Here is a 10,837-nt window from a genome sequence, read left to right on the forward strand (position 1 = left end):
CATCAAGATTTACCAACAGCTTATGATATTATGAATAATCTCAAGGAACTCTTTGGTCATCAGGATCGGGCTTCTAGACAAGAAGCCATGAGAAAGATAATGACAGCCACCATGCAAGAGGGTACTCCTGTGAGGGATCATATCCTAAAGATGATGGCTTATCTGAACGAAATACAGATCCTTGGAGGAGAAATTGATGGGGAAACCCAGATCGATATGATTCTCCAAACACTACCTAGAAGTTTTGAGCAGTTTCGCCTGAATTACAATATGAACAAAAGGGTATATTCATTGGCGGAACTACTGACAGAACTTCAGGCAGCAGAAGGTTTATTTCGTCACAATTCTCATATTCACTATGCTGAAAATGGTTCTACTTCTAAATCGAAAGGAAAGAAGAAGAAGAAACAAGTTGGTTCGGCAAAGAAAGTGAATAAATCTCATAGTACAGGACCTAAAGCTGGAATGAAGAAGCCGAAGGGCAAGTGCTTCATCTGCAAGCAGTCAGGGCATTGGAAGGCGGACTGTCCTCATAGGAATCAGAACAACAAAGGTATATCTCATGCTCTAGTTGTTGAAACATGTTTAGTGGTGTTATCTACCAGCACCTGGTGTGTAGATACGGGAGCCACTGATGATGTCTGCAATTCCTTGCAGGGGTTCCAGGAAACCCGACGACTAACTGAAGGAGAGATTACAGTCTACATGGGCAATGCTACTAAGGTGGCAGCTGTTGCAGTGGGAGATGTCTACTTATCTTTTAATAGAAATAGAAATTTGGTTTTAAGAAATTGTCTTTATGTACCTAGTTTTAGAAAGAATTTAATTTCAGTTTCTAAACTGTTTTTAGATGGATATTCAGTTTCTTTTAGTAACGATGTAGTTATTAAGAGAAATAAAATGATTATCTGTTCTGGTGCATTAGTTGGCAATTTGTATACTTTAAATCCAATTTCTCCCACAAAGCAAAACATGGAAATTTATAACTCATCTTCTAACTCAAATAAGAGAAAAGAACCTTCGGAAATAAACCAAGCATATCTTTGGCATCTAAGGCTTGGTCATATTAACTTAAGTAGGATTCAGAGGCTTGTAGCCGATGGACTTTTGGGTTTATTAGAGTTGGAAAATTTTCCAACTTGTGAATCTTGTTTGGAAGGTAAAATGACCAAGAGGTCGTTCAAGGCCAAGGGGTATAGAGCCAAAGAAGTGTTAGAATTGGTTCATTCTGATTTGTGTGGTCCTATGTCTGTCCAGGCAAGAGGTGGTTTTGAATATTTTGTCTCTTTTATAGACGATTATTCAAGATACGGATACATTTACCTAATGCACCGCAAGTCCGAGTGCTTTGATAAGTTCAAAGAGTACAAGGCTGATGTGGAGAAACGACTAGGTAAAAGTATCAAGACACTACGGTCTGATCGTGGTGGCGAATACCTCTTAGGAGAGTTTAGGAATTACTTATCAGAGGCCGGGATTCAATCCCAACTGTCCGCACCTGGTACACCCCAACAGAATGGTGTGGCAGAACGAAGGAATAGGACTCTTATGGAAATGGTTAGATCGATGATGAGTTATTCAGAATTACCAAATTCGTTTTGGGGATACGCTCTGGAAATAGCAGTGTACATTTTGAACTTAGTACCTTCTAAATCAGTTTCTACTACTCCCACAGAATTGTGGAATGGGCGAAAGCCCAGTTTAAGACATATTCGGATTTGGGGTAGTCCAGTACATGTGCTGAAACCAGATGCTGATAAGTTAGAATCTCGTACAGAAGTTCGCGTGTTTGTGGGGTATCCCAGAGGAACGAAAGGTGGTTTATTTTATAGTCCTAAAGACCAGAAGGTCATTGTTAGTACCAATGCCCAGTTTTTAGAAGAAGACTATATAATGGATCACAAGCCTAGTAGCAAAGTTGCTTTAGAAGAACTTAAAGAGGACACGTCTACTTCAGTACCAACAGTACAAGATGAAGTACCACAAGAGACTGCAACACGTGTCACACATGATGCACAACCACAGACAGTGCCTCGTTGTAGTGGGTGTTGGTGCAACCTTAGGTCAAGGTTGACCTGGTTGACCAGACTCGAGTTGACTTGACTCGAGTTGTGTTTTGATGTTTGACGAGTTATGTTTGACAATGTTTGACGTGAACAGAAAAGTTGTATCTTGATGTTTTACAAGGATACAAGCTTGGGAGATTGTGGGTGCAACCCGTGGTCAAGGTTGACCTGGTTGACCCGAGGTGAGTTGACCTGACTCGGAAAAGTCCAAGCAGGGAGCTTGGCATGGGAAAAGTCCAAGCAGGGAGTTTGGCATGGTGAAAAGTCCAAGCAAGGAGCTTGGCACGGGAAAAGTCCAAGTATGGAGACTTGGCACGGAGAAGTCCAAGTATGGAAGCTTGGCACATGGGAAGTCGGAGAGGGCTCAGTAACTCGTTCTCCGGACTGTGGTCAGAGAGGGCTCGGGAGCTCGTTCTCTGGACCGGATGGAAGTCGGAGAGGGCTCGGTAGCTCGTTCTCGAACCGTGTCGAGAGGGCTCGGTAGCTCGTTCTCGGACCAATTGTAGAATCCCATGAGTGAAGCCAGATGATAAGTCCCGTGAGTGAAGCCGGGCGGTGGGAAAGTCTGGTGAGTGAAGCCAGGCGGTGAGAAAGTCCCGGTGAGTGAAGCAGACAGTTGTAAAAATCCTAGTGAGTGAAGCTAGGTGAAAGTCCCGTGAGTGAAGCCGGGCGGTGGGAAAGTCCTGGTGAGTGAAGCCAGGCAGTTGGAAAGTCCTGGTGAGTGAAGCCGGGCAGATTGGAAATCCTGGTGAGTGAAGCCAGGTGAAAACCCTAGTGAGTGAAGCTAGGTGAAAGTCCTGGTGAGTGAAGCCGGGCAAGGGAAAATCCAGATGGATCAAGGGTGATCGGGCATCTGGTGTTGAGAAGGTCAAGTAGGTCAAGGGAGTGACCGGATACTTGACACGAAGAGAAAAGTCCAAGTGGGTCAAAGGGATTGACCGGACACTCGGTGGGGAGTCTTAGCAGGTCAAGAGAGTGACCGGATGCTAAGCATGATGTACCAAGAGGTCAAGGTTGACCGGATATTGGTTTGGACTTGGTTTGGGCAAAAACCAAGACCTGGATCGGTCTGGTGACCGATCCACTGATACTGTGGTTTCCTGATCGGTCTGGAGACCGATCAGAAAGCGATCAGTGTGCCTCTGTGAGCTTACTGATCGGTCTGGGGACCGATCAGCAGGAAGCCTGATCGGTCCCCGGGACCGATCAGGAGCCTGATCGGTCCCCACGACCGATCAGATCAGCCCCAGACCGATCAGGGTGATGCCTGATCGGTCTGGCCCTAGCCGTTGAGAGACAACGGCTAGATTCTTCTGCTGTCTTTGGCCTCTGTTCTTCTCGCAGGTGGATGCAGGCTATAAAAGGGCTGAGGGCTTCTACAGTGGACTTTCTCTCTTAATTCTTCTTCTTCTCCGAAGCTTCTGCTCTTCTTGTTCCTGCCTCTTCTTCTTGCTGCTGCAAGTTCTTCTGCGAGCTTTGCTGAGCTCTCGTCTAAGCTTCGCGTGAGCTTCCTTTCGGCTGGGTTCCTGCTGTTGTAGGCGTCGCTTGAAGCTGCTGCTTCATCCAGTCGAAGAGAAGGCAAGTAAGCGAAGGTTTTACAGTTGTATTGTATTTTGCTTCTTGCTGTACTTGTACTCCTTCTTGCTGTTGTAAGTTTTTGTGGCGAGGTTTCTCCACCCATAAGGAGTTTATATTAGCCGGTTTTCCGGGGACTCATCCACCGACGGATTGATAGGCTTCGTCCACCTTACGGACACGCCGATGAGTAGGAGTATCATCTTCGAACCTCGTTACATCTTTGTGTTGAGGTTTGCTTCTCCTTTTTCGTTTCTATTTGTTATTTCCGCTGCACTAACCCTAATCGTAGGAAGAAACGAAAGAATTTGAGGTCGGCTATTCACACCCCCCTCTCTAGCCGCGTCCATCGATCCTAACAAGTGGTATCAGAGCGAGGTCGCTCTTCGCCGGATTAACACCCGAGGGAGCACAAGCTAGAGATGGATCAACTCGGAGAAGACATCACCATTCCACCTTTCTATGACCGCGACGACTTCGCGTATTGGAAGGTAAGAATGAGGTATTTTCTTATGACTAACCTTGAAAATTGGAGTTGTGTTCAATTAGGTTTCAAGCCTCCAATGGATAAGGAAGGAAAACCACTCGAGAAGAAGAAGTGGACAAGGGAACAAATCCACCATTCCACAATCAACGATGAGGTAATGAAAGTATTTGAATTCTCATTACCTAATGACATTCTATGTAAGATAGGTGGATACAACAATGCCAAGGAGTTGTGGAACAACTTGGCTAAGTTCCATGAGGGGAACTCCACTTCAAGCCATGAAGAGGAGTCAAGTGAGCCAAGGAGTTCACATCATGGAGGGATGGATTTAGAAGTTGAGGGCTACTCAACATCTAAAGAAGAAGAGGAGGAGAGTTCCTCTTCAAGTTCGGAGCAAGGAGAAGAAGCTTCTACCTCCGGAAGGGATGAAAGAGAGAGCTTACATCCCACCTCAACCCTAGGTAACTCAAGCAATTTAAGTTCTAGTAAATTGCATATATTATGCTTTGAGTGTAGGGAATTTGGACATTACAAGAGTAAATGTCCAAAGAGGGTTAGGAAGACTCCACCGGCGCCAAAGATCAAGGAAGCCGGAGTCCCGATACGCAAGAGCAAGGAGCACGTGGTGTGCTTCCAATGCAAGCGAAGGGGACATTATCGGAGCCAATGTCCGAGGGGGAGGCAATCTCACAAGGATAAGAGACCGAGCACATCGATAGGGGGAGCTAAGGCAAACCCTAAGGTAATCTCTAAGGCACATTATTGCAATACTAGTAAGATGCATGCTAGTAGTTTGATTGCAATTGACAATAATGATAAGCATGATAATTATAGAAATCGATACACATGCTTAGGTGCCAAACATGTGAGCCTAGATAAGGATAACACTAGGAAAGCCAACCCTAGGATCAACTCATCTAAGGTTAAGGATAACCTAGGTAGAAATCCCAAAATAACTAGACATATGCCTAGGAATACCTCAAAGACAAATGACAAGTTAAAACTTGAGGCCTTAGAAAAGGAAAATCAAGTCTTGAGGTCAAGACTTGACTCTTTAGAAAAGACCCTTAAAAATTTGGAAAAGTCAAATATAGGGTCTAAGGGGCAAAAACCAAAGCCCAAGGACATGAAAGGTTTGGGTCACAAACCTAAGTCCCAAGTGGAAAATTATTCACATGTAGAAAAATTAAAATTATAAAAAATTTCTTTTTATCAACCATGAAGGGATTTTAAAGGGAAATTTTATTTTTTAAAATTTCCGAAGACAAATAAGGAATTTTTAATTGTTAATTAAAAATTGTCTTGTTTGATCTCCATGAGGTGGCCGGCCATTACAAGGTTAATTGGGAAATTTTATTTTATTTTTCTCAATTAATTCATGTCAAGGAAAGTTAAGGAAATTTTATTATAATTAAATTTCCTTATTTACCAAAACTAAGGAATATAAAAGAGGGGGTTGGGGTGCCTTCATGAGACACAACCTCTATTATTCTCTCCCTCTTTTCCTTGGTGTTGTGGCCGGCCATCCTCTCTCCATCTCTTCCTCTTTGTGGTGGTCGAAACTCTCTCTTGCTTGGAGCTCTTGTGGTGGCCGGATACTACTTGGAGAAGAAGAAGAAGAAGAAGGAGAGAAAGCTTTCATCCCTTGGAGTTTGGTTGGTGTTTTTCTTCATCCTTGGTGAAGCTTTTGTTTTGGCCGAACCTAGCAAGGAGGAGAAGAAGGTGCTTTGGTGGTCCTCATCTTGGAAGATCATTGCACACACAACGTCCGAGGTTAGAAGAGGAATACGGTAGAAGATCAAGAGGTCTTTCTAGAAGGTATAACTAGTATTTTTCCTTTCCGCATCATACTAGTTATTTTTGGAAATAATACCAAATACAAGAGGCATACGATTTTAGTGTTTCGAATTTATTTTCGATGTAGTGTTCTTTTGTTATTTCTTTTCCTTGTGATTTGATTGTTCTTTTCGATTGACCTAAAGTTATTTAAGGAAATTAAATATTAACTTTCCTTAAAAGGCTTTGTCTAGTCGCAGGAGATCCAAGTCAAAACTTAAAAGAACAAATAGATTAAATTTTGGATCAAACGTGTTAAGTTCCGCAGGCGATCCAAGTTTAATTTAAAAGAACACATGGTAGCTAGGAAAAAGGTTCAGACCTTTGTACAAAATTTTTGTACAGTGGAAACATTAGGTTTTCCGAGTAGCAACCAACACAGAGCCCATCGGCTCTCTCTCGTGCCGTCCTTCTCGCTAGCTGCGTCTTTTGCTCGACATCCTGTGCTCCTAACTTCCTGCACACTTAGACATAGGGTTAAACACAACATGACCTAACTTAATTTGTTTGATCACATCAAAACTACCTTGGGGTACCAATAGTTTTTCTTTGCATGACTATTCACCCCCCTCTAGTCGGCCACTGAGGGTCCTACAAGTAGTATCAGAGCTAGAACGCCTCAGAAGGATTAATCGCCAACTGAAGACCGAGATGATGGCCGGACCGAGTATCTGCCCGCCGATGTTCGAGGGAGAATTTGCGTTGTGGAAAAAAACGCATGGAGGTATTTTTTTAAAACTAATTTTGAAATTCTTTTGATAATTAAATATGATTTTATAACTCTCAAAGACCAACAAGGAAATGAAAAGGAAGAATACCAATGGAACAAGAAGGAGCAAGCATACTTTGTAGCAAACAGATGAGCTGAGTTCCACCTACTCAGCATACTTCCACCCCATGAATTAAATCAAATCATAAATTACGAATCAGCAAAGGAACTTTGGGAGAAGTTCATAGAACTACATGAAGGAACTTCCGAAGCAAAACTCGCGAGACGGGATCAACTCCGGAACCAACTAACGAACCTCTGGAAGGAAGAAAGCGAAACAGTCACACATCTACACTTGAGGATCAAAGAACTTATTACCGGACTCACAAATCTCGGAGAAAAGGTAATAAATCGAGATTCATTAAGGTACGCTTTAAATGCATTCCCTAGGACACCTGAGTGGACCTTTGTAGTCGATTTATGTTATATATCCAAAGACTTAGAAGTTAGTTCATTAGAAAATCTTTTTTCCACCTTTGAACTTCACGAATCTAGATGCGCAAAGATGAAAAGGGAGTCTAGTTAGAACATTGCCCTGAAGGCAAGAACGAACAATCCAGACTCAGAAGCGTCAATCGACGAAGATAAAGCGACGCTATTAGTAAGAAAATTTAATAAATTTATTAAATCTAATAAATTTAAATTGCAAATGAGAAGCATTATCGGAACAAAAGGAAGGTCCGATGTTACAATTGTAACGAAAAAGGACACATCAAGGATGACTGCCCAAAATTGAAGAACAAGGATAAGGAGAAGAACAAGAAGTCAGCTCAGCCCAAGCATAATCCAAAGACGACGTGGGACGACACTTCATCCTAATCCGAAATCAAAGCCTACGCCGAACTAGCCTTAATGGAAGACCATCAAAAAGAAGACGAAAGCAGCTCAGAGATGAGCATCGATGAAGCGAGGATTATTAGAGGAAAGTTACGATGAAGGGGGAGCATCATAATATGAGGTAAGTCAGGTACGTGCCTTATCTCCTGAAAAATCATTTCAATCTATTAAGATTCTTTCCAAGAACTTAGTAGAATTAGAAAAAGAAAATACAGACTTAAAAGATAATTAGCCAATGCATGCCCTTAAATTTATTTGATAATTTAAAAATAGAAAATAAAAAATAAAAAATAGAAATAGAATATTTGAAAAATCGTGCATACTCAAATAATCAAAATATTAGGAGATATAATAATTTAAACTGATATTTTAAATATCATAAGGGTCAAATTAGGAAAATATCATAAAAATACATTCCTTAAAATTTTTGATTAATCATGTACGAAAGAACTTTTTTGGGGTTCTAAAATTATATTTAGATTAATTACTTTCTTAGGGTTTTCAGAAAGAAAGTTAAATGTTTAAATTCTTTAAGAGGCTTTGTCTATAAGTGGTTGATGCTCCAATAACCAAAAGACCTTATGTATCACCACAACTTGGAAGCTAATTACTGAATTGAATGTTTAATTAACTTACTGTGAAGCATTCAACTAATGCTTTAAATTTTTGCTAGAAAAATTTATTTAAAAAAGTCTAATCATTAAAATTTGTTTAAGTTAATCCAAATAATCTTTTGAATTTTTTTTATTAGAAATTTTTATGAACTAGTAATCAAAATATTTTTTTTTTTATTTTTCCAAAAATTTCAACTTTCTATAATTCTTTCTATTTAACCCTTGCTAAAGTTTTTATTATTAAAGGAGTTTTTTAAAATCAAAATTTTTGAAACTTAACTTTTTATATTTTTTATTTTTTTTCCTTAGACTTTTTAGACCTTCCAAGTAATATGTTTAACGAACCCCACTTTTAATGTGATCAAAAGGAGAAGTAGTAAAGATTAAGTCTAGGGGGATGTAGTATAATTTTAATCTTTTTCTTTCTGTACTTGCATTTTTTTTTTTTTTGCAAAAATTATAACTATTTATTTATGGTTTATCCTAACTTAACTTGGGTTTGATCACATCAAAAAGGGAGATTGTATCGAAGAGTTTCGCTAGGGGGGTGAATAGCGATTTAAAAAATATCGAGTAAGCACGCAGCGGAATAAGAAAAGCGAAAAGAGAGAGCAACGCTAACACAAGGTATTTTACTTGGTTTGGAGCCTTTGTCGACTCCTACTCTAAGGCCCGCACTCGTTGAGTGCATTTGTTCGGCACTCACTAATAATTCGAAAAAGATATTATAAATGCAGTACGGGAATTAATTAGTAAAAGAAAAGCCGACAATAAAAGTAAGACAGAAAATGAACTTGTCGGAGAGCCTTCGTAGCATCGCAGGAGCACACAAGAGCAAATCGTGAGTTGTTGTATTGTGACTCCAGCCTTTACCCTCCTTATATAGAAGGTTCGGGGTGCATGGATCCCTTCAGGCACCCTGAATATAACGTAGCCGAGCCAACCAGGGATCTCCACGTGGCGAGGCAACGTTGTGGATAAAAATTACCTCCGGGCGCCCGGACCCTTGTTTTCCAGCATTCTCCTTCCTGCAAGAAAACGTTAGTCCGAGGCAATGTAAATTATATTTATTGCAACACAGAGTGTTAGCACAGTTTATAATAAAATAGGATAGTAATTAGATTTCATCTCCTCGAGACCGGAATCTAGTCACGATCTCGACTTAAATATCCGAAATGGATCTAAGTTGGATCGACACCTAATGTTCCCTTCCCGGGAACGCGTCCTCACAGTCACTCCCCTCCAGTGACTTACCTTAACTTACCTGCCAGACGTCTGGTCAGCCTTTCGACCCGTCTGGACTTAGTGTTAGCTACCTGATCAGCCCATCGACCTAGCTGAGCTTCCCTGCAACACCGAGTTAGCACAGTATTAACAGAATTCAAGTATAACCTAGGGTTGCCTAGCTTCACTCACTAGGACTTTCATTGCCTGGCTTCACTCACCAGGACTTCCTCCACCTAGCTTCATTCACTGGGGTCTAGCTTCACTCACCAGGACTTCCTCCACCTAGCTTCACTCACTAGGGCCCAGCTTCACTCACCGAGACTTCCACCACCTAGCTTCACTTACTAGGGCCCGACTTCACTCACCGGGACTTCCACCACCTAGGTTCACTCACTTGGGCCCGACTTTACTCACCGAGACTTCCACCACCTAGCTTCACTCACTAGGGTCCGACTTCACTCATCGGGGCTTCCACTTTACCTAACCTTTGATTAGGACTTACCTTTGCTAGTCATCTAGTCTTGACTAGACTTCTCTCTCCTAAACAACAAGTCCTGTTTGGATCAACCCTTGGTCATATTGTCAAACATCGAAATCCTAGAGGTCGATTGCACCAACAATTGTTAGTACCCAAGGTAGTTTTGATGTAATCAACCAAGTTAGGTTAGGTCCTGTTGATTTTTAACCCTTATGTCTAAATGTGCATAAACTTAGGAGCATAGGAAGTCGAGCAAAAGACGCAGCTAGTGAGAAGGACGACACGGGAGAGAGCCAATGGGCTCGGTACGTCTGAGGGACAAGGTGTTGCGGAAGAGTACGCAAACGGACAAGAAGGAGGTTCGCAACGTTTCTGAAGTCGGAGCGGAAGTTTGCTCGAGAAGGCCTGAAGTTGGGTTCGGGTGAGCCCTATTCCAGATGGCTGAAATCACCCAAGCGAGCAGAGTCGGAGCTGAAGAACTAGAGCGGAAGGCCCAGATCGAAAAGTCAATTGGCGACTTGACTTGGTTCGGGCGCCCGAAAAAGAAGTTTTAGCTATTTGCGACATGGCCGATCCTGCTGCGTTAGGGATAAACTTTTATCCCATTCCATACGCTTGGAACCCTTCCAGGCGCCCCAAGCAGGGCTATAAAAGCAACTCTAATCCTATAAGCTAAAAGCAACAAGGAAAAGAGAGAAACAACACTTGTAATTGATTCAGTTTCAGTTTAGCTTTCTAGTTGTGAGATTTAATTGTTATAAGAGGCTTCTCTCGCCAGAGGAGAATTATAATGAGCTTTACATCTTCCTTGATTTAACAACCTCCCCGGTTGTAACCAAGTAATTTTTTTGTGCCTCGTCTTTTTTAGTCTTTTAATTATTTTATGCAAGTGTTGATAATTATTAAACTATAAAGTTCGAAGAAGGTTATTTTCCCTTGCAGGGCAAT

The sequence above is a fragment of the Zingiber officinale genome, chromosome 7B, assembly GCF_018446385.1.
Source record: "Zingiber officinale cultivar Zhangliang chromosome 7B, Zo_v1.1, whole genome shotgun sequence".
Taxonomy (NCBI): domain Eukaryota; kingdom Viridiplantae; phylum Streptophyta; class Magnoliopsida; order Zingiberales; family Zingiberaceae; genus Zingiber; species Zingiber officinale.